Here is a 22,923-nt window from a genome sequence, read left to right as displayed (position 1 = left end):
ATTTACATACCCACATACGTACACACGCACATACATAAGCACCCACGTATATTCGCTCAGGTACATTGGCCCATAAAGGGAAAGGTGAGATCATACGTATTAGAGGTGTATTGCTACTCATACATACATACATACATACATACATACGTACATATTTGCATTTTCTTAGCAAGGGATATGGCATTCGAGCTAATTTCACTTGTATGCTCCTATTCTTCTTCTAAAGTGTTCGTTTGTTCAAGGTAATTTCACTTGTTTCTTTGCTCTCTTACAAAGTATTCAAGGTATTCCAATTAATTTCACTTGTATGCTCCTAGTCTTCTTCTAAAGTGTTCGTTTGTTCAAGGTAATTTGACTTGTCTCTTTGCTTTCTTATAAAGTATTCAAGGTATTCCAATTAATTTCACTTGTATTCCCTTTGTCCTCTTCTAAAACATTCGATTTCTACAGGTAATTTCTCTTATAGTTCCTTTGCCGTCTTCTAAGTATGCGAGTAATCAAGGTAATATCACTTGTTTCTTTGCTATCTTCTAAAAAAAATTACTCGAATATTCAAGGTAGTAGTTCCTTTGCTGTATCTCAGGTATTCAAATTATTCAAGGTAAGTCCGCTCGTCGTCCCTTTAATGCATGCTCCAAAGTTTAATATCGTGGCTCCAGAAAGTCGTATTCCCGCTTAATGATCCGTGACCGAACTCTTGATTTCTATCTAAACAAATGTTGGGCAAGGGGCGGACTGAATATTCACTTTCCTTTCGATTCTAGTTCTCTTTAAAGTCCTCCGAGGTTTAATACTTCGGCTCGGGAAAGTTGCGTTCCTTCGTACAGAGGAACATGTTTAGCTAATGACTTGTGATGGACTCCTACTCTACAACTAAACAGCTTGCATGCGAGAGAGAGAGAGAGAGAGAGAGAGAGAGAGAGAGAGAGAGAGAGAGAGAGAGAGAGAGAGAGAGAGAGAGAGAGAGAGAGAGGGGGGTGGGGGGAAGGAGAGGAAGGGAAGAGAAAAGGAAGAAAAATGAAGAAAGGGATAAAATCGTAAGGAAAGAAGCAGAGAGAGAGAGAGAGAGAGAGAGAGAGAGAGAGAGAGAGAGAGAGAGAGAGAGAGAGAGAGAGAGAGAGAGAGAGAGAGAGGGGGGGGGTGGAGGTGGAAGGAGAGGAATGGAAGAGAAAAGTAAGAACATTGAAGAAAGGATAGAGAGAGAGAGAGAGAGAGAGAGAGAGAGAGAGAGAGAGAGAGAGAGAGAGAGAGAGAGAGAGAGGGAGAGAAGGAGGAAAGAAGGAGAGAGAGAGAGAGAGAGAGAGAGAGAGAGAGAGAGAGAGAGAGAGAGAGAGAGAGAGAGAGAGAGAGAGAGAGAAAGGGACGAGGTGGTCAAGTTAACCTCATCTGTAAATACCACCTAAGTCATTCCAAGTTTAAAATGATGCCTGTAGATAAAGGGAGAAAGAGACAAGGTGTTCATGTTAACTAATTTCAACTGTATGTATCTCTAAAGTCTTTCAAAGTTCCAAATCATGCCAGTAAATGTATCCGTACTTAATACACACACACACACGTTTACTTCAGGTACGCGACGAACCTTTGCATAAGTTGGTCTATACGACTTTCAAGCTGCAGAGGAACGCAGTACACACTCTAACCTCAAGTGCAATGCTCTTAAACGTCTTCTAAACTCTAATATCATGACGCTGTACAAGTGTTCTCTTCCTAGTCATGCATTCACGTGTGTCTAATGGCCTGTGGGGCGGGATACTCCTTCATGTTATCTGTACAACCGTTAAACAAAATACTCCTTGGAAATACTCGACATACGTCTAATTACTCCTTCAGATATTCCTTCCACATACTCATAATACTCTTTCAGATTCTCCTTCGGTATTCTGATAATGCTACTTCAAATTACCCGTCAGATACTCAAAATCCTCCTTCAAATCCTATATACAAACCTTAAAACAAAAGCCTGAATCCTCCTCCTCGTGCCCCCTCGATGCTCGTTATCTGACAAGTCATCCCAAGCTGAACATCTCGACTCGTAGAAAGTTACCGGTCAGGTCGCTTCAACCCCGGACAGCTTATCATTATAACTATTCTGCGACATTATCTAGGTTCCAAAACGCTGGATATGACACTATCTGGGCTCTGAAACGGCGAATATGACAGTATCTTATCGCCGAAGCTTGATTGCGGCCTTGGGAGTGTTGCAAACGTCAACTTCTCCGACTGTGAGGATATAATTAAATGCCTCGACGTTTCTGGCAGTGAAGGAGGTAATCAAATGCGTTGCCTTCTTTGGAGACTCGTGAAGGTATAATGGTATCTTTTTGGCGGCCGAGGCATAATCAACTTTTTATGTGTGTATGTGTGTGTATCTGTGCGTGTGTTTTGTGTATGCCTTCTGACCCTAAGGGATGCCTGGAGGGTGAGTGAAGGGGTTTAAATGCCCTGGTTGTACCGTAAGGAAGGCTGATAAAGGAGGAAAAGAAGGAGCAAAGCGAAGATAAAGAGATACTGGCTTTAAAATATTCGACTACCGTAAGGACTAAAAAAAACAGGAGATATTCAGTTTAGTTTCAGTTTAGCTTCTGGAGTGTGAGGTTAAGTGACGGCCCCCAAATGTGCTACCGTAAATATGCAAATTCTAGGAGATATTTTGCTAAGTTTCAGTTTAGTTTTGCAGGTGTGAGGGAGAGTGATGGCACCGGTGTTCCCTTCAGAGGAGCGGTGCGATACCTTCACTCTTGTCTTGCTAAACTTTCTCGTGGCGGAGTCTCGGGTCTTGAAGTGGATGGATGGAGAAAGAATCGGAGAAGGAGGAGGATGTTAGGAAGAGGTAAAATGTTGTAGTAATGTCCCTTTTTGCTACACTTTCCCATGGTTGAGTCTCGGGTCTTGCAGCGGATGGATGGAGAAAGAATCGGAGAAGGAGGAGGATGTTAGGAGGAGGTAAAATGTTGTAGTAATGTCCCTTCTTGCTACACTTTCCCATGGTTGAGTCTCGAGTCTTGCAGCGGATGGATAGAGATAGAAGGGGAGGAGGAGGAGGTTAGGAGGAGATACAATGTTTAAGTAGTGTCCCTTCTTGCTACTCTTTCTCAATGCTTTTCCGCTCATGATTGAGTTTTGCGTCTTGAAATGGGTTGACAGTGAAGAAATGGGAAAAAGAGGAGGTTAGGGGTAGATAAAGTCTAAAGGTTTTGTGAATGAAAATAGCAGCGATACAGGTGGAGGGCTGATTTAAAATAAGACTGATTTCAATTAGTTTCCGGTAATCATTATGCATATAAGATTGAACATGATTAAATTCTGCCTTTATAACATTACTTAAGCTCTGGGTCGTTAGTAACTGGTGTGGAAAACATAAATATACATCTTAATCATATATTTTTAACTACTAATAATTAAATGTCGCCACTTTGATAATTAATTCAACTCTGGCTCGTTGATAACTGGAGACGAACACATTATACTTCATTATGTATATGTAACTACTAATGGTGAAGCGGGGCACCGTATATTTATAACTACAAATGATTAAATGTCGTCCCCTTTATAACAATAGTTCAACTCTGGGTCGCTGATAATTGAAGTCGAAAACATTACTTAATTATATATATGTAACTACTAAGGGTGAAGAGTGACCCCGTTCCATCAGCATAATAGGACAAGACGCTCTTTTTTTTCACTATGACCTCACCTCCACTCTGATGAAGGTGACTGGCGACGCACTAATAGCATACAGCCGTGTTGGTCGCCGGGGGAAGAAATATGCTGGTTGCTAAGTGCTTTTTTGTGGCGTGTGGCGATGGTGTAGCTTTAAGGGCCGGTAACTATTGGTGAAATATTAATTATGGGGATTTTTTTGCCGTGTGTCACTCAGGGTGCTTGAGGTGGACTCGTCGTCGTGTCTGTTACAACGATGGAATACACTTTCAATTTTCTTTTTTTCATATTCATTTCTTTCTCTAATATCTCCCCACAAATTTCCTTTACTAACTCCTCCCGTTCAATTTCCTTTTTTATTACCCCCCTCCCGTTTTCTTTTCTCATTCCTTCACACCTCTCCTAAGTCTCCCCCTCCAATTTTCTTTTATTCCTGTTTAAGTAGTGGACATTAACTCGAGAGAACTCTAAAATACTTAGGTTGAACTTAAATTTATTAGATTTGCATGTATACAGCGCTAGTTTATTAGGTTTTAACATAGCAATTCTTATGCTTTGTGTTATATTAATTTAGATATGTTATAATATTTTCAGTAATCTATTTATACGCAAGCAGTTACAATAATAGATATATATGACAATTTGAGTAATGGGTAGTATTATATTTTTGTTATGTCTGCATACTTGTAGAACATAACTATATGGTATTAACTATCAGCGTTCAGATACAAGAGCAGTTACGTATGACATTTTTAGCATCAAGTAGTTTTACAGTTTGTTACATCTATTCAGTTCAAGAAATTAACTACCTGTATATGGTATCAACTGTCAGTCTCCAGATACAAGAATAGTTCAGTATGACTTCTTTAGCATCACGTATTATTGTTTAATGGTGTCTATAGAGACCTGAAGAAGAAAAAAAACTATACTCTATTAACTGATTTTCTTTTCAGTCTCGATCTCAACACGACACCGCTAAGAGTCATCCTAAAGTATTAATAATTTATAATGAGTCTCTTCACTTTCTCGGTCACGATATTATTAAGCGGCATACGACACCATTTCCAGCGGCAGCTTAACCTCGGAATGACTTGGTGTGTTTCTGCGGCGACCACACACACAAACAGAAACACACACACATACACACACACACAAACACAAACACACTTTCATTCTGCCAGTTAAATTTTTAGCTTAATTTAACTTTATTTTCGCATTCAGCCCTGACGATCTTCTTAAATCTCATGCAACACACACACACACACACACACACACACACACACACACACTTTCATTCTGCCGGTTAGATTTTTAGCTTAATTTATCTTTTATTTTTATTTTCGCATTCATCCCTTACGATCTTTTTGAATCTCATGACACACACACACACACACACACACACACACACACCCATCCTCCACGACCTCTCGCCACTCACTTTCTCCGTCTGTGATTCGTCGGAACACACACAAAAGGCCAATGGACACCAGGTTTGGATTCGGGTGACAGCCAATCAACTCCGCGTGTGGGCGTGACGTCACTCCTGTCAACAAGAGGTGACGGGAAAGTCGCCGCGCTAAGGAGAGAGATTTCGGCGACGCGCAAACTCGGTCCGTCTCTGCTGCCCCCCAAATCCCCCCCTTCCTCCTTTCCTCCTCCTCCTGTTGCGCCGACTAAACGAAACTTTCCAACTTTCCTCCTCCTCCTCCTCCTCCTTCTCTTCCACTTAGGCCAGTTTAGGAAGGGGGACATTTTTTTTTACTTAATATATTCAGGACTTAATATATTCACCTGTCAGTAGAAAGAATGACGATGACGATGACGGGGATAGTTTATAATATTAATAATAATCATAATCTTCGAGGAGAATGTAAATAATATCCTATAAGAAGAAAATATGATGGTTTTGATGATATTGGTAGCAACTACAAACACAGCTCCTTCTACTTCTTCTCCACCTCCATCTTTTCTCTCCTCCTCCTACCTCCAACTTTTTCCTTCTTGTTTTCCTTCCTCTCCTACTCTTCCTCCGCCTTCTTGTCTAATTCCTTTTGCTTCTATTCCCAATCCATCTTTTTTTCCTTTTCCTCCTTCTTCTTCCTTTCTCCTCCTTTTTCCTCCTCCGTTTTCTTCATTTTCCTCTTACTCTCCTTCTCCTTCTATTCCCACTCCATTTCTTCTTCCTTTTCCTCCTTCTTTTTCCTTTCTCCTCCATTTTCTTCCTTTTCCTCCTACTCTTCGTCTTTCTCCACTACCTCCAACTCTCCCTACTACTACTACTACTACTTCTACTACTACTACTACTACTACTACTACTACTATCTTTTTAACCCCTTCCAAAAAATCATCCACTATAACATTCAAACGAAGACTTCAGAAGCAAACCCAAGTAGTCAAGGAAGGTAAACCCGGGCACGTGTTGGGTCCACCTGTACAGCCCTTTTATTATCTCCTGGCCACACCTTGATGACTCTCTCTCTCTCTCTCTCTCTCTCTCTCTCTCTCTCTCTCTCTCTCTCTCTCAACCTACACCTTTCAATCTCGTTTCTTGACTCTTTTAAACAGCGATGACAGTTAATAATTAGGGGAAGGAATAGAGAAAGAAAGATAGAGATAAGAGATAATGAAAGAGATAGGAGCAATAGAGCGATAGAGAAGGTATGGCATGATGAGGAAGGTAAAGAGAGATAGAGAAGTAAGGAAGAGATAGAGGAGATAAAAAGAAGAGGGGAGAGATACAGAAAGAGAGATAAGATGTGACATGAAGAGAGAAAAATAGAGAATAGCGAATATATTTTTTTACAACAAAGAACACACAAAAAAGGAAACAATAATAAAAAAATGCCCGCTACTCGCTGCTCCTAAAAAGAATCAGAAGAGGTGGCCGAGAGAGAGAAGGGGGGGGGGGGTACACAAGGGCAAAGAAGACTACCAGAAGCCAGTCAACCTACACACAGCAGATCCTGACCGTTAGATATTTCCCATCTCCTTTTTTCCGTCCATAAATCTCTCTCTCCTTCATTTGCAACTTTCTTTTGTATTTGCATTAACTGTATATCTGCTTCATTTGTCCCTAGAGAGAGAGACTGACTTTCCCTTTAGAACTCCCCCAATAAGACATGTTTCTCCAAGTCGACCTCTGACCTCGTAAATAAACAATTCTTGGCCCACTGTTTCTCCTTATTGTGTGTTCTTCATTATATTCACCCTCGTCCTCATTCTCCCTCCTCCCTCACGCCACTCTTCTCTCTCACTCTCTAATTAAGCCTAAGAGAAGACAGTCACTGCCAACGAAAGCATAATGGCAGGCAGAGATGACTTCCTCGGCAGCATCTTGTGGTGTTCATAGAGACGAGTTTTGTTCTTTTTTATGCGGTAGGGGAATGGTCTCGGTCTCTGGTTGTTTGTCGTAGATTTCCACCTCCATCTTGGTAAGTAATAGCTTTTAAATTCTCTTCGAAATCCACATAATTACTGAAGTTTAACCCTTCTTCTTTTGTTTATTTTTATGCGGTAGGGGAATGATTTCGCTCTCTGGTTGTTTGTAAAAGATTTCCACCTCGGTCTTCGTTAGTAATAGCTTTTAAATTCTCTTCGAACTCTACACAATTACTGAAGCTTAACCTTTCTTCCTTTAGTACGACGATAACCTGATTTCCCTTGTTTATTTGCAGCTTTCAAGTCTCTCTAATTGCGTATACTTTTCTGTCTATTTCCTTCTATTTATGTGTTAGTTTCATGGTCCGTCTAATCCTTTGTCTGTATCTGTCTATCTGTTTACCCGTCTAACTTTCCGTCTGTCTGTCTATGTGTCTGTCAATCTATCTGTCACTCTCTTTTTCAACGGTTTGTTTTGACGAGTAATTATTTGAGGGCTTTCATCCACTGTTACAGCTTCCTCTTTACTAGTTAATGATTAGCTCCGTTCAACTCCTTAATTATCACATTTATTACTTACGACCTTCTCATATGACATCATACCGTAACTTTCTTTTAGCCAGTTAATTATTCCTTTTTTTTTCAACTCTTTATCATAGCATATATTCTTTACGACCCTCTCAAATAACCGCATAAAACAACTCTCCATTTTATATTTTATTAATAACTTCATCAACTCACCGATATAACCGACAGTGTTTTAAGACCTCATCCTTTTTACCGCTCATAATAACTCTCTCTCTCTCTCTCTCTCTCTCTCTCTCTCTCTCTCTCTCTCTCTCTCTCTCTCTCTCCACCGTTCCCAGGGCATGTGATCCCGGGCATAGTTATGTGACATTATTATATATAGTTGTGAGCGCGGCGACCTCCTTAAGCATTGCCTCCTAACCTTCGCTCTCGCTTTGCTTCTTTTATGCTTGATTGTTGTCTGTCTGTCTCTCTGCCTGTCTGTCTATCATTCCTGCTTATTGTCTCTAGTATATCCGTGTGCTTGTGCGTCTATCTCTCTCTTGCTGTCTGTTGGTCTACCTCGCTGTCTGTTTTTCATCTCTATGCCTGTTGTTATCTTTCATTTTTTTTTGTCTGTCTGTCTATTCTATTTCTCGTCTGTCACGCTGCTTTTATCCTCCTGAATTTTGGTGGATGGGTCTGTTTTCGTCCATATTTTACTTACTGTGTCGATTTTGAGCATTTTCTATACTTTTCTGTCTATTTTTTTTTTCTATTTCTTTCTTTATGGGTTAGTCTGTCTGTCTAGTCATTTGTCTGTCTGTCAATGTGTCTGTCTATCCATCTGTCACTCTCTAGATATTTGTTTGTTCCTATCCGTCAGGCTACTCTCAATCCACACTAATGATTACCCCCCACCCAGCCTCTCTCTCTCTCTCTCTCTCTCTCTCTCTCTCTCTCTCTCTCTCTCTCTCTCTCTCTCTCTCACCCATAACAAGCTTCGGCCACCGTTACCTGTGCCATGGAGGTATTCAATCAGAGGCGAAGGTAAGTGTTCAGGGGTAGCGGGGAACCTCCGCTTATGGCCCGCGGGATGTGTCCTGCATTGCTCTCTCTCTCTCTCTCTCTCTCTCTCTCTCTCTCTCTCTCTCTCTCTCTCTGGGGGGTGTTTATTTGCTTTGTTTTGTTTTTTTCGTTTTTTGTCTCCCGGTTTTTTTTCAGCCTCTTTATTGCTGTGTCTGTTTGCTCTCTCTCTCTCTCTCTCTCTCTCTCTCTCTCTCTCTCTCTCTCTCTCTCTCTCTCTCTCTCTCCATTACTCATCCTTCCTTGCCTCCCTAATACATCATGCATCTTTCACACCTTCCTCTCACTCCCATCCTTTACCTCCCTCTCCCTCATCCCTATTCCTCCGTACCCTTCTCCCTAGCTCTCCCTCCCTCCCTTCCTCCCTCCTCCTTATCCCTCCGTACCCTTCTCGCTCTCTTCTTCCCTCTCTCCCTCCCTCCCTCCCTTCCTTTCTTCACCTCCAGGCGGGCAGGTCAGTGAGGCAGGAGAGCAACTTGGATTACGTGTATTCATGAAATCTCGGGAAATGGATGGATTACACTTTACCGGTGCGTTGAAATTTCCTGCGTTACTTTGGATTGGATTATACTGGCGCATTGAAATCTCTGAGGAGTTTATTTACTTATTTTTATTTTATTTTACTGTTGCATTGTAGTTTCTAAGGTAGATCGCCATTTAATGCTGGTGGTTTTGATTACTGTCTTATGTTTTACTGAAGTCTATAGAGGATAAATGATAGTATCTCCGCATTGTTTTGGATTACAGTTTTAGGCAGACGTGGATCATTATTTACTGTTTCATTTAATTTTCTGAGGTGGATCGCTCATTTCTGCCTGAATTTTGGATTACCATTTTATGCTCCATTGAAGTCTCCGGAGAAGGATGAGTGTAGATGCGCGTGGCCACGGTGCTCATCTCCGTCGCATTAGCCCTTGAGCCTATAGGATGACTTCATATTAACTGTAGAACTGAAGCATTTGATACGTAGAATAATCATCACAGCTCCATTGGCGCTTACGTGATGTTACAAGCCAATTCATATGCAGCTGAAGTCTCCGGGGAGAGTATGATGAAGTTATGACACATTGAGGTTTCCGGGCATACGATCTTTTTTTATGGTGCGGTTAAGCTTTCTCGTGGTGGATTACTAACTATGGAGGACGCAGTTTGTGGAGGTTTTATTATTACTCGTGCATTTAAGGTCTTTGAAGGCGGAACCATACTTTATGCTACATGAAAGTCCTTTAAGCCGACGGATGCTCTCCCAAGCGATGGATAACTATCTATTGCTTCGTTGAAATCTCTGCAGGTCTCCCAAGCGATGGATAACTATCTAGTGCTTCGTTGAAATCTCTGCAGGCGAATAACTTGTTGTTCAGCTCTCTGGAAGGTGTATCAATGGTGGTAGGGGGTGGTGGTGGTGGTGGTGGTGGTTGGGTCAGATGGTATCGTCACCCGAACACCGCTCCCGTCCTACAGATCCGCTCCCGGTCGTGATTTTTTTCTTTTTCGTATTTTTTTTTCATTAGCTTCTTGCATCAAAGGTTCAATTAGTATTTTTTCTCCTTTTCTCCGTCTTTTATCTGCTTGTGTTTATAGGGCATATATTATTATTATTGTTATTATTATTATTATTATTATTATTATTATTATTACTGGTATCATTAATTCACTACTACTACTACTACTACTACTACTAAAATAATGATAATAGAAATAAAAATAATAATAATGCTGCTATAAATTACTGTGTTGGTATTTCTTCCTTCTAACTGCTAATATCTTGCTAGTAATATCATCACTTCATCTTATTCCTGTTATTTCTTAACGTTTCTATTTTAGCCATTCTTAATGCATAGCGATTAATACATTTCTCTCTCATTCTCTCTTTCTCTCCATCTATCTATCTATCTATCTTTTTCCCTCTCTCTTAGGTCATTCGTGCTCCCTCTCTCCTCCTTTGCCGCCCTCCCCCCCCCTCCCCACGTCATGCAGGGTCGTTAGGTATTAATGAGGGTTTCTCATGACTGAACACACTTAGCACAACATTACCAATCGGTGTTGTCGATCTTGTATGACTAATCGCGGCCTTTACATTAAGTCCGTCTTTATCTCGTCCGCCGGAGCTTCATTACACGAACCGTTACCGCGATAGAACCTCCTGCATTATTTTTTTTAAGCGAAAGAAGCAGCTCAAGGGTAGAAGTAAATGTGAAAAAATGCCCGCTAACCACTGCTCCCATATAAGACAGCGTAGATGAGGAGCCGAAGGAGAGGTCAGTATCGGGGTGAACTGGTGTCGATACTCGCTAATATGCTTGTGGGCAAGAAAGTAAGTAGGGTGTTGGGATTGATTTCTTCTTCTGTTGTACCTCAGGGGGCTTCATTATACCTCTCTTTACCTCCCCATTACCTTCTGCATTTGGATTTAATAAGTATATGGTCATGAAATTGATTAATGTGCTTTTAGTTCTGATTCCTATACGCTTGTGGGCGGGAAAGTATCAAAGTGGAGAGTTGGTATTGATTTCTTGTTTTGCTTTACCTCAGGGGGCTTCATTATACCTCTCTTTACCTCCCCATTACCTTCTGCATTTGGATTTAATAAGTATATGGTCATGAAATTGATTAATGTGCTTTTAGTTCTGATTCCTATACGCTTGTGGGCGGGAAAGTATCTAAGTGGAGAGTTGGTATTGATTTCTTGTTTTGCTTTACCTCAAGGGACTTCCTAATCTCTCCTTTCACTGCCCCATTACCTTCTGCACCTGGATTTAATAAGTTTATAGTCATGAAATTGATTAATGTGCTTTTAGTTCTGATTCCTATACGCTTGTGGGATTACCTTCTGCACCTGGATTTAATAAGTTTATAGTCATGAAATTGATTAATGTGCTTTTAGTTCTGATTCCTATACGCTTGTGGGTAGGAAAGTATCTAAGTTAAAATATGAATCAGTTGGTATTGATTTCTTGTTTTGCTTTACCTCAAGGGACTTCTTACTGTCTCCTTGCACTGCCCTGTTACCTGTTCCACCTGGATTTAATAAGTTTAGGATCGGGAAATAGATTCATGTGGCTTTAGTTCCTCGAGTTCCCTGCGCTGCTTAACATGGTGTGAAATACTTTTGTACTTTTTATAGATTTGAAGGCGGAACCAGACTTTTTGCTGCATGATCGTTTCTAAGCCGAGGATTGCTCTCCCAAGCGATGGATAACTATCAAGCGCTTCGTTGAAACCTCTGCAGGAAATTATTGGCCTCATGAATCTCTTCTTCCTAGGCTTTTAAACGACGACTACACAAGATTTCCTATGTTTAGAGTATTCTTTGACATTAAAAAGAAGCGACGAATTATTTTAGGCTTATAAACGACGACTACACTAAATTTCCTATGTTTAGAGTATTCTTTGACATTAACAAAAAAACAACAAGGCGACGAATTATTTTTTAATGGTCGTTCTGTCCCTCTTTCGAGTAAAATAATGTAAGTATTGTAAGTAAGCATGTATATATAAGTAAGTATGTAAGTATCGTCATGATCTCTTTGTTTTATCTGATTCATATTTCAACGCTTCATTCTAAGTAATATTAAGCCTGCACAAACTATCATGCATTATCCATTGTTAACTCTGCTCAGTAACTTCTGCCGTTGAGCGAGTCTTGAAAGCATACTCAGCCTCCTATTTATGCCTCTACGCTGAATTTCCAAGGTCATAATTTTCTCTAATGTTGAACAAGATGATGAAGCCTCTTTTTATTGCAATATTAAGCGGTTGTGGCCTTTCCGTTTAACATATTCATTTGACACGCTGTGATTAATTTCATGAATCTGATTTATTCGTTATTTATGGTTTCTATTATCGATAATATCTACTGGCGTTTTTATCATCGGCGAACTGTCAGTATTGCCTCATTATCTTGTATGCTCCTGGCTACTAATCTCTCTCTCTCTCTCTCTCTCTCTCTCTCTCTCTCTCTCTCTCACACACACACAGTAAAAAAAGGAAAACTCAAGACAACTTACTTGATAGAAATTTGTGTTGCGTTCCTTCGACGATCACTGAGTTTAGGAGGAACAACAACAGCAACAGGAACAGCGACAGGAACTACAGCAGGATCGACAGCAACAGCACCTCCACCTTCTGCAGTAGAGTGGGGGGTAGAGGGGGAGGTCCTTCTGCTGCGTCCTCTACGGAAACGACGTCCACGAAACTTCAACGGCGGCGGTAAAGTTCTGAGTCCTCGGAGCCATAACACTCGCCTTGGGGGCCTTTTTTCTCTCAGGTTTCTACGTCCTTCAGGCCAAGACGGCGGTGAGGTGCGTGCGGTCTCTGTTTTCTATCGGGTCTCAAGAAGAGGAAGAGATTCACGTGTTCATGTTTCCCCGCTTTCGTTTTTCCGTTTTCCGTTATCAATAAGGAACTAATATTGTCAAGCGTTTATCTCGTTTATCTCTTTCTTCGTTCCTTCGTCACCGTCCGAGAGTTGATGCAATCGCACTTTGTTTGGGGGTGAGGATGACCAGGGGGAGCTATGGAAGGGGGTGAGGGGTGTTAGGGGTAGGAAAGGGGGGAGGAATCAGCTGGCAGGGGAAGGGGGAGGCGTAGGAGTTAAGTGTCAATCAAGCAGGCGTTCCCTTTCCCTGCTGTCTTTTTCCTTCTCTTCCGGGGCACTAGAGAGCAAGAAGCCCAGTGGGTGAGTAAGGAGCGGCGAGTCTTCCAAACACACGTCGGAACGGTTTAGCGCCGCGTCCAAAGTTTCAGTACTGTTCCCCAGGCGTTCCGCAGGGCAGGGATCCTCTTCTGATCACACAACACAAACCAACACAAAAGTTCCACAGGCAGGCGTTCCACAGGGTTCCACGTTCCACGCTATGACAAGTCGACGATAAATAAGGTTCCGTGGACTGCGCGAGGGCGTGAGTTGCGAGGTGGTGGCTGAGGAGTAGGCGGAGGAGGACTAGGAGGAGGAGGGGGGGAGGAGGGAGGTGATGGGACCGACAGACGTACGCTCTGCCCGCCTTCAACCAACCAACTGAGAGCCGATGCCTTCCTCCTCACCTTCCCAGCTTATCAGGGTCACGCCGCGCGAGGCACCAACCTTCCAACACCGACATGAGCGCTCTACAACCCCGAGCAGGGATGTTCGAAGAGGTTCCGGGAGCGCGCGGGGTTAGAGGACGTATTTTCAAGGGGTTTCCGGGGTTTTGGTATGCTAGGATCGGATGCTGAGGTGGCTGCGAGGCTGAACGTGGATGAAACACACACGCCCCGCGGCCCTTCAGCGCGGGGAGAATCTTCACAACGGGAAAGCCGGGAATTCTAAGCCTTAAACCAACCCTTCTTAGCACCCATATCACCCTGCCGCTTGTTTCTCCCTCTCTAGAACCCAAACAGGCGTAGAGTCAGTGCGAAAAAGGTTACGCAATCGCCCTTATGCGTCCCTACCGTAAGACCTGAAATGCGAGTGTGAGAAAAGGTCGGGTTACAGCTCCCAGCCAATGGTAAGCCGGGAACCGTTCGTAGGCGTGGCTGGGCGCGGATAACTCACACTCTTATTGGGCGGCATCTTCACCCTCCGGGCCAACGAGGGGGGCGAGGGGGGGAGGGGGGGAGGGAGAGGGGCGGGGCTTGCTGGCGGCGGGGGAAGAGGAGTCGGTGTACGGAGGTGGGTGAGGCAGGTGAGGTTGGGTTCCCGGCGCTCACCTGTGGCTCCCGTGCGCCAGGTAAATACGACGTGATGCAATTAGGAGTCATTGACGTTATACTTGGGAAATATTCGGAATATATTTACGGATACGTATTCTTAGATCGTTAACCGGAATTCATTACTTCTCTTAATATGTCATCGCGTTGAAGGATAGATTGTTAAAGTCATTTCCGGAGCTCCTGGTGAGTGTCCGGGATACTTTTGTGAATTATACGTATTCTTAGATTCCCGTCACTATATTCTTTGCTCTTTTATCATATCAACTGCGTGGATATGTAGTTTATAAAGGTCGTATATTAGAATTGATCCTATTTTCGTATATTTACAATTTATGGAACAACCAATGCAAAAAACGGATTGATAGACAGACATAGATGAGACTTCCTGGCAGGAGGTACTCAGGATGGGACGGAGGCAGGCAAGGAAACTGATTGACGATTGTTTGATAGAGACGCTAAATAATGGAAGAACGAGAGGAGACCAAAATAAAGAGAGAAAATGAAGGAAAAACAGAAGTAGGGAGAAAGAATAAAAGGAGAAGGAAAAAAAGAAAAAAAGGCAGAGGGAAGGAAAAGAACGAAAGATCCAAAAAGCGAGAGACGGAGAACAAGAAGAGAAAGAACGAGGAGAGAGACACAGAACGAGAACGACGAGGGAACGAGAACGGAAACGAAAAAGAGATGGAGAGAGAGGGAGGTTGAATCGAGCTGAACCAAGCCGAGCCGAAGTACGCTGAGGCGAGGTGGGGAAGCGTCTCAACAGTAAGAGGTGACACTGTGGTCTCGGCGATGCCATTGTATGCAGATGACTCAAGATGCTGCCGCGATAACTGGACCAGCTGTGTCGGCCCGATTTGACTGGCGGGGTGCGGGGGGCGGACTGGCTGCGGCCCTTGACATAAACTGACATAAAGAAGGAGGGACGAAGGAGGAACGACAGGTGGAGGAGGAGGAGGAGTGGGAGGTGGTGGAGGTTGAAGGGTACATGTCAGAAATGAAGAGAAGTATAATGAAGACAAGGTGGAGGAACGAGAATGGAAATGAAGAAGAGATGGAGGGGGAAATAAAATAAACATAGAAATAGAAATAGACAACATAATAGAAGTTAGAATGAATAGAAAGGAGAAAGAGCGAAAGCAAGGAGGAAAAGAAGAAAAGATACAGAGGAAGAAGGAGAAGGAGGAGGAGGAGGAGTAGTAAAAATTAGTGGATGATATAAAAAGATGAGAACATGAAAAGGAATGAGAAGAATGAGGAACAGGATTAGAAAGAGGAAGAGGAAGGAAGAGGGAGAAAAACGATAGGAATTTAATGAGAATATAAATAAAATACGAAAGGAAGCAAGGCGGAAAAAAAGAAAAGAGAAGTGGAAGAGAAGGAAAAGGATGAATAGAAAGAGAAAGAAGACAAGAATAATAAAATAAAAAGAAAAAAAGATTGAGAAACGAAAAGAAGAAAACAATAGGAAAAGAGGGCAACAACTTTCTAAAAAACAATAACAGTAACAAAAGCAAAACGAAAAAATAAAAGAAAGGAAGAGAAGAAAAGAAGATAAAAAAAGATGACAATAGAAGCCGTGATGCGAGAGAGAGAGAGAGAGAGAGAGAGAGAGAGAGAGAGAGAGAGAGAGAGAGAGAGAGAGAGAGAGTCTAAAGGTGAGCAAATATTTTCATCAAATACCTTGTATGTTTCAGGGCAACGACAAGAAAGATGAATTACATGTCAGCGAGGAGGAGGAGGAGGAGGAGGAGGAGGAGGGAACAGGCGGCAAAGGAGAAGGAGGAGGAATTAAATGAAAACAGAACGAGAAAACAAAGATGAAGAAGAAGAAAAAGGAAGAAGAATATAAAGAAGAGAAGGAAGAAGATTAGGAAAAAATGAGAAGGAGGAGGAGGAGGAAGAAGAAGAGGAGAAAGAGGAGGTGGAGGAGGAGGAGGAGGATATAAATGAGAACCAAAACGAGAAAGCAAAGATGGAGACGAAGAAAGAGGACGAAGAATGTAAAGAAGAGAAGGAAGAAGACTAGGAAGAGAAGAGGAGGAGGAGGAGGAAGAAGAAGAAGAGGAGGTGGAGGAGGAGGAGCTATGAAAACGAGAACAAAACGAACCCAAGTCCTCACACACACACACGCACACACACACACACACACACACAGAATGAATTGCAGGAAATTAAAGAGTTTGATGAAGAGGCGAAGAATTATGAATCAGAGGAACGTGGACAGAATATTAAACAAAGATTACTGGCAAAACGAGGAGACGAAAACACAAGGAAAGGAAAAATATGAACGTTACCCAAAGAAAAAAAAAAGGAGAACGAAAAGAACGTATATAGGCAAACGTAGGCTGGAGAGAGAGAGAGAGAGAAGAAACGACAAAAATAACAGAAAAATGAGAAATAAAAATAGAAACAGGAGGAAAAGAAAGAAACGAGAGAAACAAAGTAAATAAGTTAGGAAAAAAGGAAGGAAAAGGAAGAATAAAGAAAATGAAAGTAGAAAGTAATGAAAAGGGTAGTAAAGAGAAAAGGAAAGTAAAATGGTCTTAGAAATTAAAAAAAAGGAAGGAGGTAAAAAAAAAATAAGGGAAGTTGAAGAAGATGGGAGAGAAGGAGGGAAGTAGATGGAGGGAAAGAGAAAAGAACAAGAAAATAGAGAAAAAGGAGAGAAAGGAACTGATTGAGGGATTGAGGGGAATTTGAAAAGGTATAGAGGAAGGAAAGGAAGAAGAGAAGAGGGAAGGAGGAAGAAAAAAATATAAAGGGAGAGGAAAGGAGGGCGGTGAAAGGAAGAGGGAGAGAAGGGAGGAAGGGAGGGAGAGACAAACACACTATCTCCATTTTTAGGTGATGGTGATGATGGTGGTGATGATGGAGGTGTTGATAGTGACAATTCTCATGATAATATTGAGGGTGGTGGTGGTGGTGATTCTAATGGTGATGATCCTGGCAGTGGTGATGGTGGTGGTGGGTGATTTTGGTGGTGGTGGTGATTCTAATGGTGATGATCCTGGCAGTGGTGATGGTGGTGATGGTGGTGGGTGGTTTTGGTGGTGATGATGTAAATGGTGATGAGAATGGTGATGACAATGCATATAAGGTGTTGGGCAAGGTGTGTTTAAGAGCAAAAGATCACATTAATACTTGAATAATTCCTGTACTCGGATAAACACAAACCTTTCCAGTGTGTGTGTGTGTGTGTGTGTGTGTGTGTGTGTGTGTGTGTGTGTGTGTGTGTGTGTGTGTGTGTGTGTGTGTGTGTTTGGAAATAAAGCAAAAAGAAAAACATACGAGTAATTGTGAAAATAAGTCGTGGTTAGAGAAGTAATATTTATGATGCAAGGCTGAGCGAGAGCGAGAGAGAGAGAGAGAGAGAGAGAGAGAGTAGGGCGGGAGTCAGAGGAGACAGGGAATGAGATTATACGAAAGATGAAAGGGTTGGAGGACGAGGAGGAGGAGGAGGAGGAGGAGGAGGAGGAGGAGGAGGAGGACGAGAAGGAGGAGGAGGAGGAAAAGAACGACACTCATTCTCTCTCTCATCTCCCTTACTTCTCTCCCTCACTCTTTCCTCATTCCCTTCTTAATCCCTCTCTTCCTCTCCCTCCTCCTCTTTCCCCTCCCTCACTCTCTCATCTCCTTCCTCATCCCTCATCCCTTCTCTCCTTCCAAGCCTCCCCCTTCCCTTCTACTTCAACCCTTCCACCCTCACCTCCACATGACTTGCCAAAGGCTCTGTTGGGTGGATCAAAAGTGTCGAGTCAGTCTGTCCTGAAAACTGAATGATACAGTTGATTTGAGAGAGAGAGAGAGAGAGAGAGTATATCATATGAACTGAATAAAAGAAAAGGAAGGAAAAAAATGTCTAATATAAAAAAGAAAAACAATTGAACTAAAGCGAAAGAAAATTATATAAAGGAAAGTTATGGTACGACACACACACACACACACACACACACACACACACACACACACACACTGGACAGACAAACACGGACAACAGTAGATCAAAGCGACTCGTATTTTTCCTTATAAAGAGGGTTTTTTTTTTTTTTTTTAAGCCTCAGTCCGTCTCTTTACCTTCATTGCGTTGTTGCCTTACGCTCTTGTCTCTGTTTGTTCCTGTTTTTTTTTATGTGTGTGTGTGTGTGTGTGTGTGTGTGTGTGTGTGTGTGTGTGTGTGTGTGTGTTTTCTACGTAGTTTGTTTAATTTGTCTTATCTTTGTTTTAATTCGAGTTTCAGACTATAATTTTTTTGTGTGTGTGTTTGTTATCAAGGTTTGTTTTTCCTGTGTTTTTTTTCTTCTCTCTTTAATGTTTGTTTTGCTTTTTATTTTATTTTACTGTTTACTTCACTGTTTGTCTCTTCTGTTTTGGATTCTTACGTTTCCTATATACGTTCCTATTATGATTTTAAGACCTCTCTCTCTCTCTCTCTCTCTCTCTCTCTCTCTCTCTCTCTCTCTCTCTCTCTCTCTCTCATCCTAGATTCCACACTACACTTTTTCTTGCCGTCATTTTCGTTCATACTTTCAAATTTTTATGAAGGCCAAGAAATCAACTCACAAACACACACACACACACACACAGAACAACATACAAATACACTCTCCCCCTCCCCGTCTCTTTCCCTCTCCCACTCCCTCTCCCTCTCTCTCTCTCTGCCGGGGTCGCGGTGAGGGAGAGAGACAAACACAGGCGGTCGTGGTCTTCGCGGTCGTACACTCAACAGGTTTCTCGAGGAATCTCCATAAACTTTGTTGTTTCATCGAATTTTGAGAGCCATTGTCTTGGTCCAGTCATCGCCGAGTGTGTGCCGCGCGGGACGCTCAGCGAGTCTCGGAGGAAAGGCCAGGAGAGGTGAGGAAGGCCCGGGTTGTGTTGTTCTTTGCTTTGGTTGGACTGAGCATGTTTAGTGAGTTTCCTCTTGGATTTTTTTTCTTTTACAGCAAAGGAAGCAACTCAAGGGCAACAAAAAGAGTGTAGGAAAAAAAATCCCGCTAATCGCTGTTCCAATAAAAGATAAAAGCAAAGAGTAGCCAAGAGGTTACGTTAGGGTGGTTTTAAAACTTAGCGAGATAGAGACAGGAAGACAGACATTCTTTTAGACTTAGCAAAAGGAGCAGTATGAAAGAAATTGACGGAAAAAATATATTATGGAAGCTTAGTGTGATTCTCTTTTGCAGGAGGTTAAGTTAGGGTGCTTTACAAAAACTGATATAGATAAAGGCAGACAGACAGTTTTTAGTCAATATAATTAACAGTATGAATGAAAATGACGGGAAAAAAACTATATATGGAATCTACCATGGAAATAAAAAAAATAGTAACGAGAAGCGTCTAAAAAATTATACTTACTAACAATATATATATGGCAAATAAAAATGGAGTGTTCGGTATATTTTAAAGACTATTAAGACATAATTACAAAGTGTAGGGAAATAAATAACCCAAAATAAAGGTGATAAACAGTAATCAGTGAAATAAAAAATAAAATAAACAATAGAATAAAAATAAGAAAAAATATATATACACTACAAGTCGATTCAAAACCCAAATAGAGCGATTTAAACAAGCCATTTGGAAAACACATTCTGATCAAGAGTTTCTGCATATTTTTGGTCTCGGTTTCTATGTTAATGACTGATGTTAAAATCCAATAATTACAACGAAGTGATTCTCGTATCTCGCCCTCATTACTACTTTCTACATCAAATTATTTCTACTCATACTTTCCATCAGTTTTATGGCTCTTTTTATGTCTGTCTGTCTGTCTGTCTGTCTGTCTGTTTGTATGTATGTATGAAGGTGTGTTTGTGTATCTGTGTGTTTGTCTGTCTGTCTGTCTGTCTTTCTCTTCTCTCGTCTCTCTCGTCTCTCTCTCTCTCCCTCTCTCTCTCTCTCTCTCTCTCTCTCTCTCTCTTGTACTCATCTTTCCTTTGCTAGTCTGCTCCTCTTTCTCCTTTCCCTCCTCCACCTCCACCACCACCACCACCACCACCACCTCCTTACCCTCCTCCTCCTCCTCCTCCTCCTCCTCCTCCTCCTAGCCTTCCTTCTCCTATTCCTCTTACTTCTCCATCCCCTTCTCCTCCTCCTCTTCCTCCCGCGGCCCAAGTCTTCCCCCTTGAAGTATCCCCTTCCCTCTCCAGGCTCCTCGGCGGCCAGTAACAGATGCTGGAGGGCCCTTGTCTGTAGCGAGTCGCAGCGCAAGACTTGGCTACACGCAACGGGCCTGAGTTTTATAGATTCTGACTTAAATAGGAAACCCAGACGAGATTTGCGGATTTCTACCACTACTACTACTACTACTACTACTATTACTACTACTGCTACTACTACTACCACTTCTGCTACTACTACGACTAATCTACTACTGATGCTACTACTGCTATAATGAAAGGGGTTACTGTTTAATAGATTTCGCCTATGATAACCTTTGACTTCACGACTTTAATGGTTTTACTTCGATCAATACTAATGGTGCTATTACTACTACTACTACTACTACTACTACTACTACTATTGTTACTATTTTTTCTTGTTTTTTTCACATTTTCGTCTAATTTGTCTTGTTTTTTTCTTCTTTGTCTCTTTTCCTTCTTTCTTTATCTTCTTCATCTGCCTTTCTCTTCTTCTGGTCTTGCTTCACATCTACATATATTCCTCTCTCTCTCTCTCTCTCTCTCTCTCTCTCTCTCTCTCTCTCTCTCTCTCTCTCTCTCTCTCTCTCTCTCTCTCTCTCTCTCTCTCTCTCTCTCTCTCTCGGTAAACTCGCCCCCTCCCACTTTCGGTCCTTCACTGTATCGTGTTCTCCTGAGATTATTTTGCTTTGTTGACTTTGTTTTATGTTTGTCGTTTTTTTTTCATACAATTTTCTTTTTCCGTGTGTTATCAGTGTTTTGTTTCTCGGCGTGTTTGTCCGGCGGTGACGCAATGTTTGTTTTCTTCTTCTTCCTTTTTTTCTTCTTCGTTTTCTTCTTTCCAGTCCGATTTTTTTCTTCTTTTACTTTCTATGTTCATATATGTGTGTGTGTGGGGTGGGGTGGGGGGAGGAGTTGGAGGGTAGGGATATGTGTGAGTGTGTGTGTGTGTGTGTGTGTGTGTGTGTGTGGTTTTCCTTCGCCTTTCTTTATGTCAAGTCTATATATATTTTTCCCTTTTACTCCTTGGGTACGTCTATGTGCGTGTGTGTGTGTGTGTGTGTGTGTGTGTGTGTGTGTGTGTGTGTGTGTGTGTGTGTGTGTGTATGTATGTTTGGTTATCCTTTCACTTTTCACTCCTTATTCGTATTGATTTTTTCTCTAATTTCTTTTCATTAATTTATTCCACCGGTGAAAGATTATGTTGATGACGTACGCAGAATCTTTAATCTTATATCTTTTTCAGTCTTCCGTTTTTGTAATGTAAGTTTTTTTTCAGTCATATCTTCACAAAATCACTAATGGTTGTTTTATGTATCTTGCGGCATTAATCTGAAGTCTTGCGTTTCGTTATATTATAATCTTCCGTTCTTATGTGATTTTGTTGCGGTTTTTTTTCATTAGTATCCTCAACATCTTACGTAGTCTTAATCTTACGGTTTTACGAATTCACTAATGCTTGCGTTTTTCTCTTGTGTCGAATCTTGAGTCTTCCGTATCTTGCGTATATTCCTATTGCAATCTTGAGCTTCGTGATTTTCTCTACGGCTCTTTCATATCTTCCAAACATGTCGAACTCCAAATATTACTTCTTTGGAAATACCCCAAAACCCTTTACAATCCTATTACAATCTTGCTGTCTTCATGAATTTCTTTGTGAGTCTTTAATATCTTCCGACATCTATCATACTCTTCATCTTCCGGCCTCCCAAATACCCCAAAATCCTTTACAATCCTATTACAATCTTTCCATCTTCATGAATTTCCTTGTGATTCTTTAATAACTTCAACATCTATCATACTCTTCATCTTATGGCCTCGCAAATACCCCAAAACCCTTTACAATCATCTTACAATCTTGCTGTCTTCATGAATTCCTTTGTGAGTCTTTAATATCTTCCGACATCTAACATACTCTTCATCTTCCGGTTTTCCAAATACACCAAAACCCTTTACAATTCTCTTACAATCTTGCTGTCTTCATGAATATCTCTGTGATTCTTAAATATCTTCGACAACTATCAAACTCTTCATCTTACGGCTTCGCAAAATCGCCAATGTTTGTATCTTGCGTCTTGGGTCTGGAGTCTCGCGTCTACAATCTTCCTATACAATCTCGGGTCCCGTAGTAATCAAGGCGCCTCTTCCTCATCTCCCCTTCACCTCCAGTGCGTCATTATTCATCCCTTCCCATTCCCTTCCTCCCATTAATCACAATCTTCGTGCACCATCAACAAACAGCTCCATTTCACCATCGCCTCCACCACCACCACCACCACCATTACCATCGCCACGAATGAAATAAGGACCGAATAGCAGGAAAGAAAGGAAGGGAGGAGCAAGGAAAGAGGGAAGAAAGGGAAGAAAGAGAACTACAAGAATTAAGAATACAAAAATTAGGAATGAAAGGAATGTGACAAAAGTGAGAAAACAGCGAAAATATAAAGTAAAGTAAATAATAAGC

At 41.7% G+C, this 22,923-nt stretch overlaps 1 protein-coding gene across 1 annotated transcript in view; it reads right to left on the bottom strand.

Annotated features, from left to right (window-relative positions):
• The window catches only part of LOC126983725 (knirps-related protein-like), a 34,169-nt gene extending 19,956 nt beyond the window's left edge, over positions 1-14,213 (bottom strand). The window contains exon 1 of the mRNA XM_050836776.1: positions 12,639-14,213. The gene's annotated coding sequence lies outside the window, so the exon portion shown is untranslated. The remainder of the gene's footprint in view (positions 1-12,638) is intronic.
• Positions 14,214-22,923: the final 8,710 nt, after the last annotated feature.

This window comes from Eriocheir sinensis, chromosome 54 (assembly GCF_024679095.1).
Source record: "Eriocheir sinensis breed Jianghai 21 chromosome 54, ASM2467909v1, whole genome shotgun sequence".
NCBI lineage: Eukaryota > Metazoa > Arthropoda > Malacostraca > Decapoda > Varunidae > Eriocheir > Eriocheir sinensis.
The sequence above is the reverse complement of the archived record's forward strand: the minus strand, read 5'-3'. Positions and strand labels throughout refer to the sequence as shown.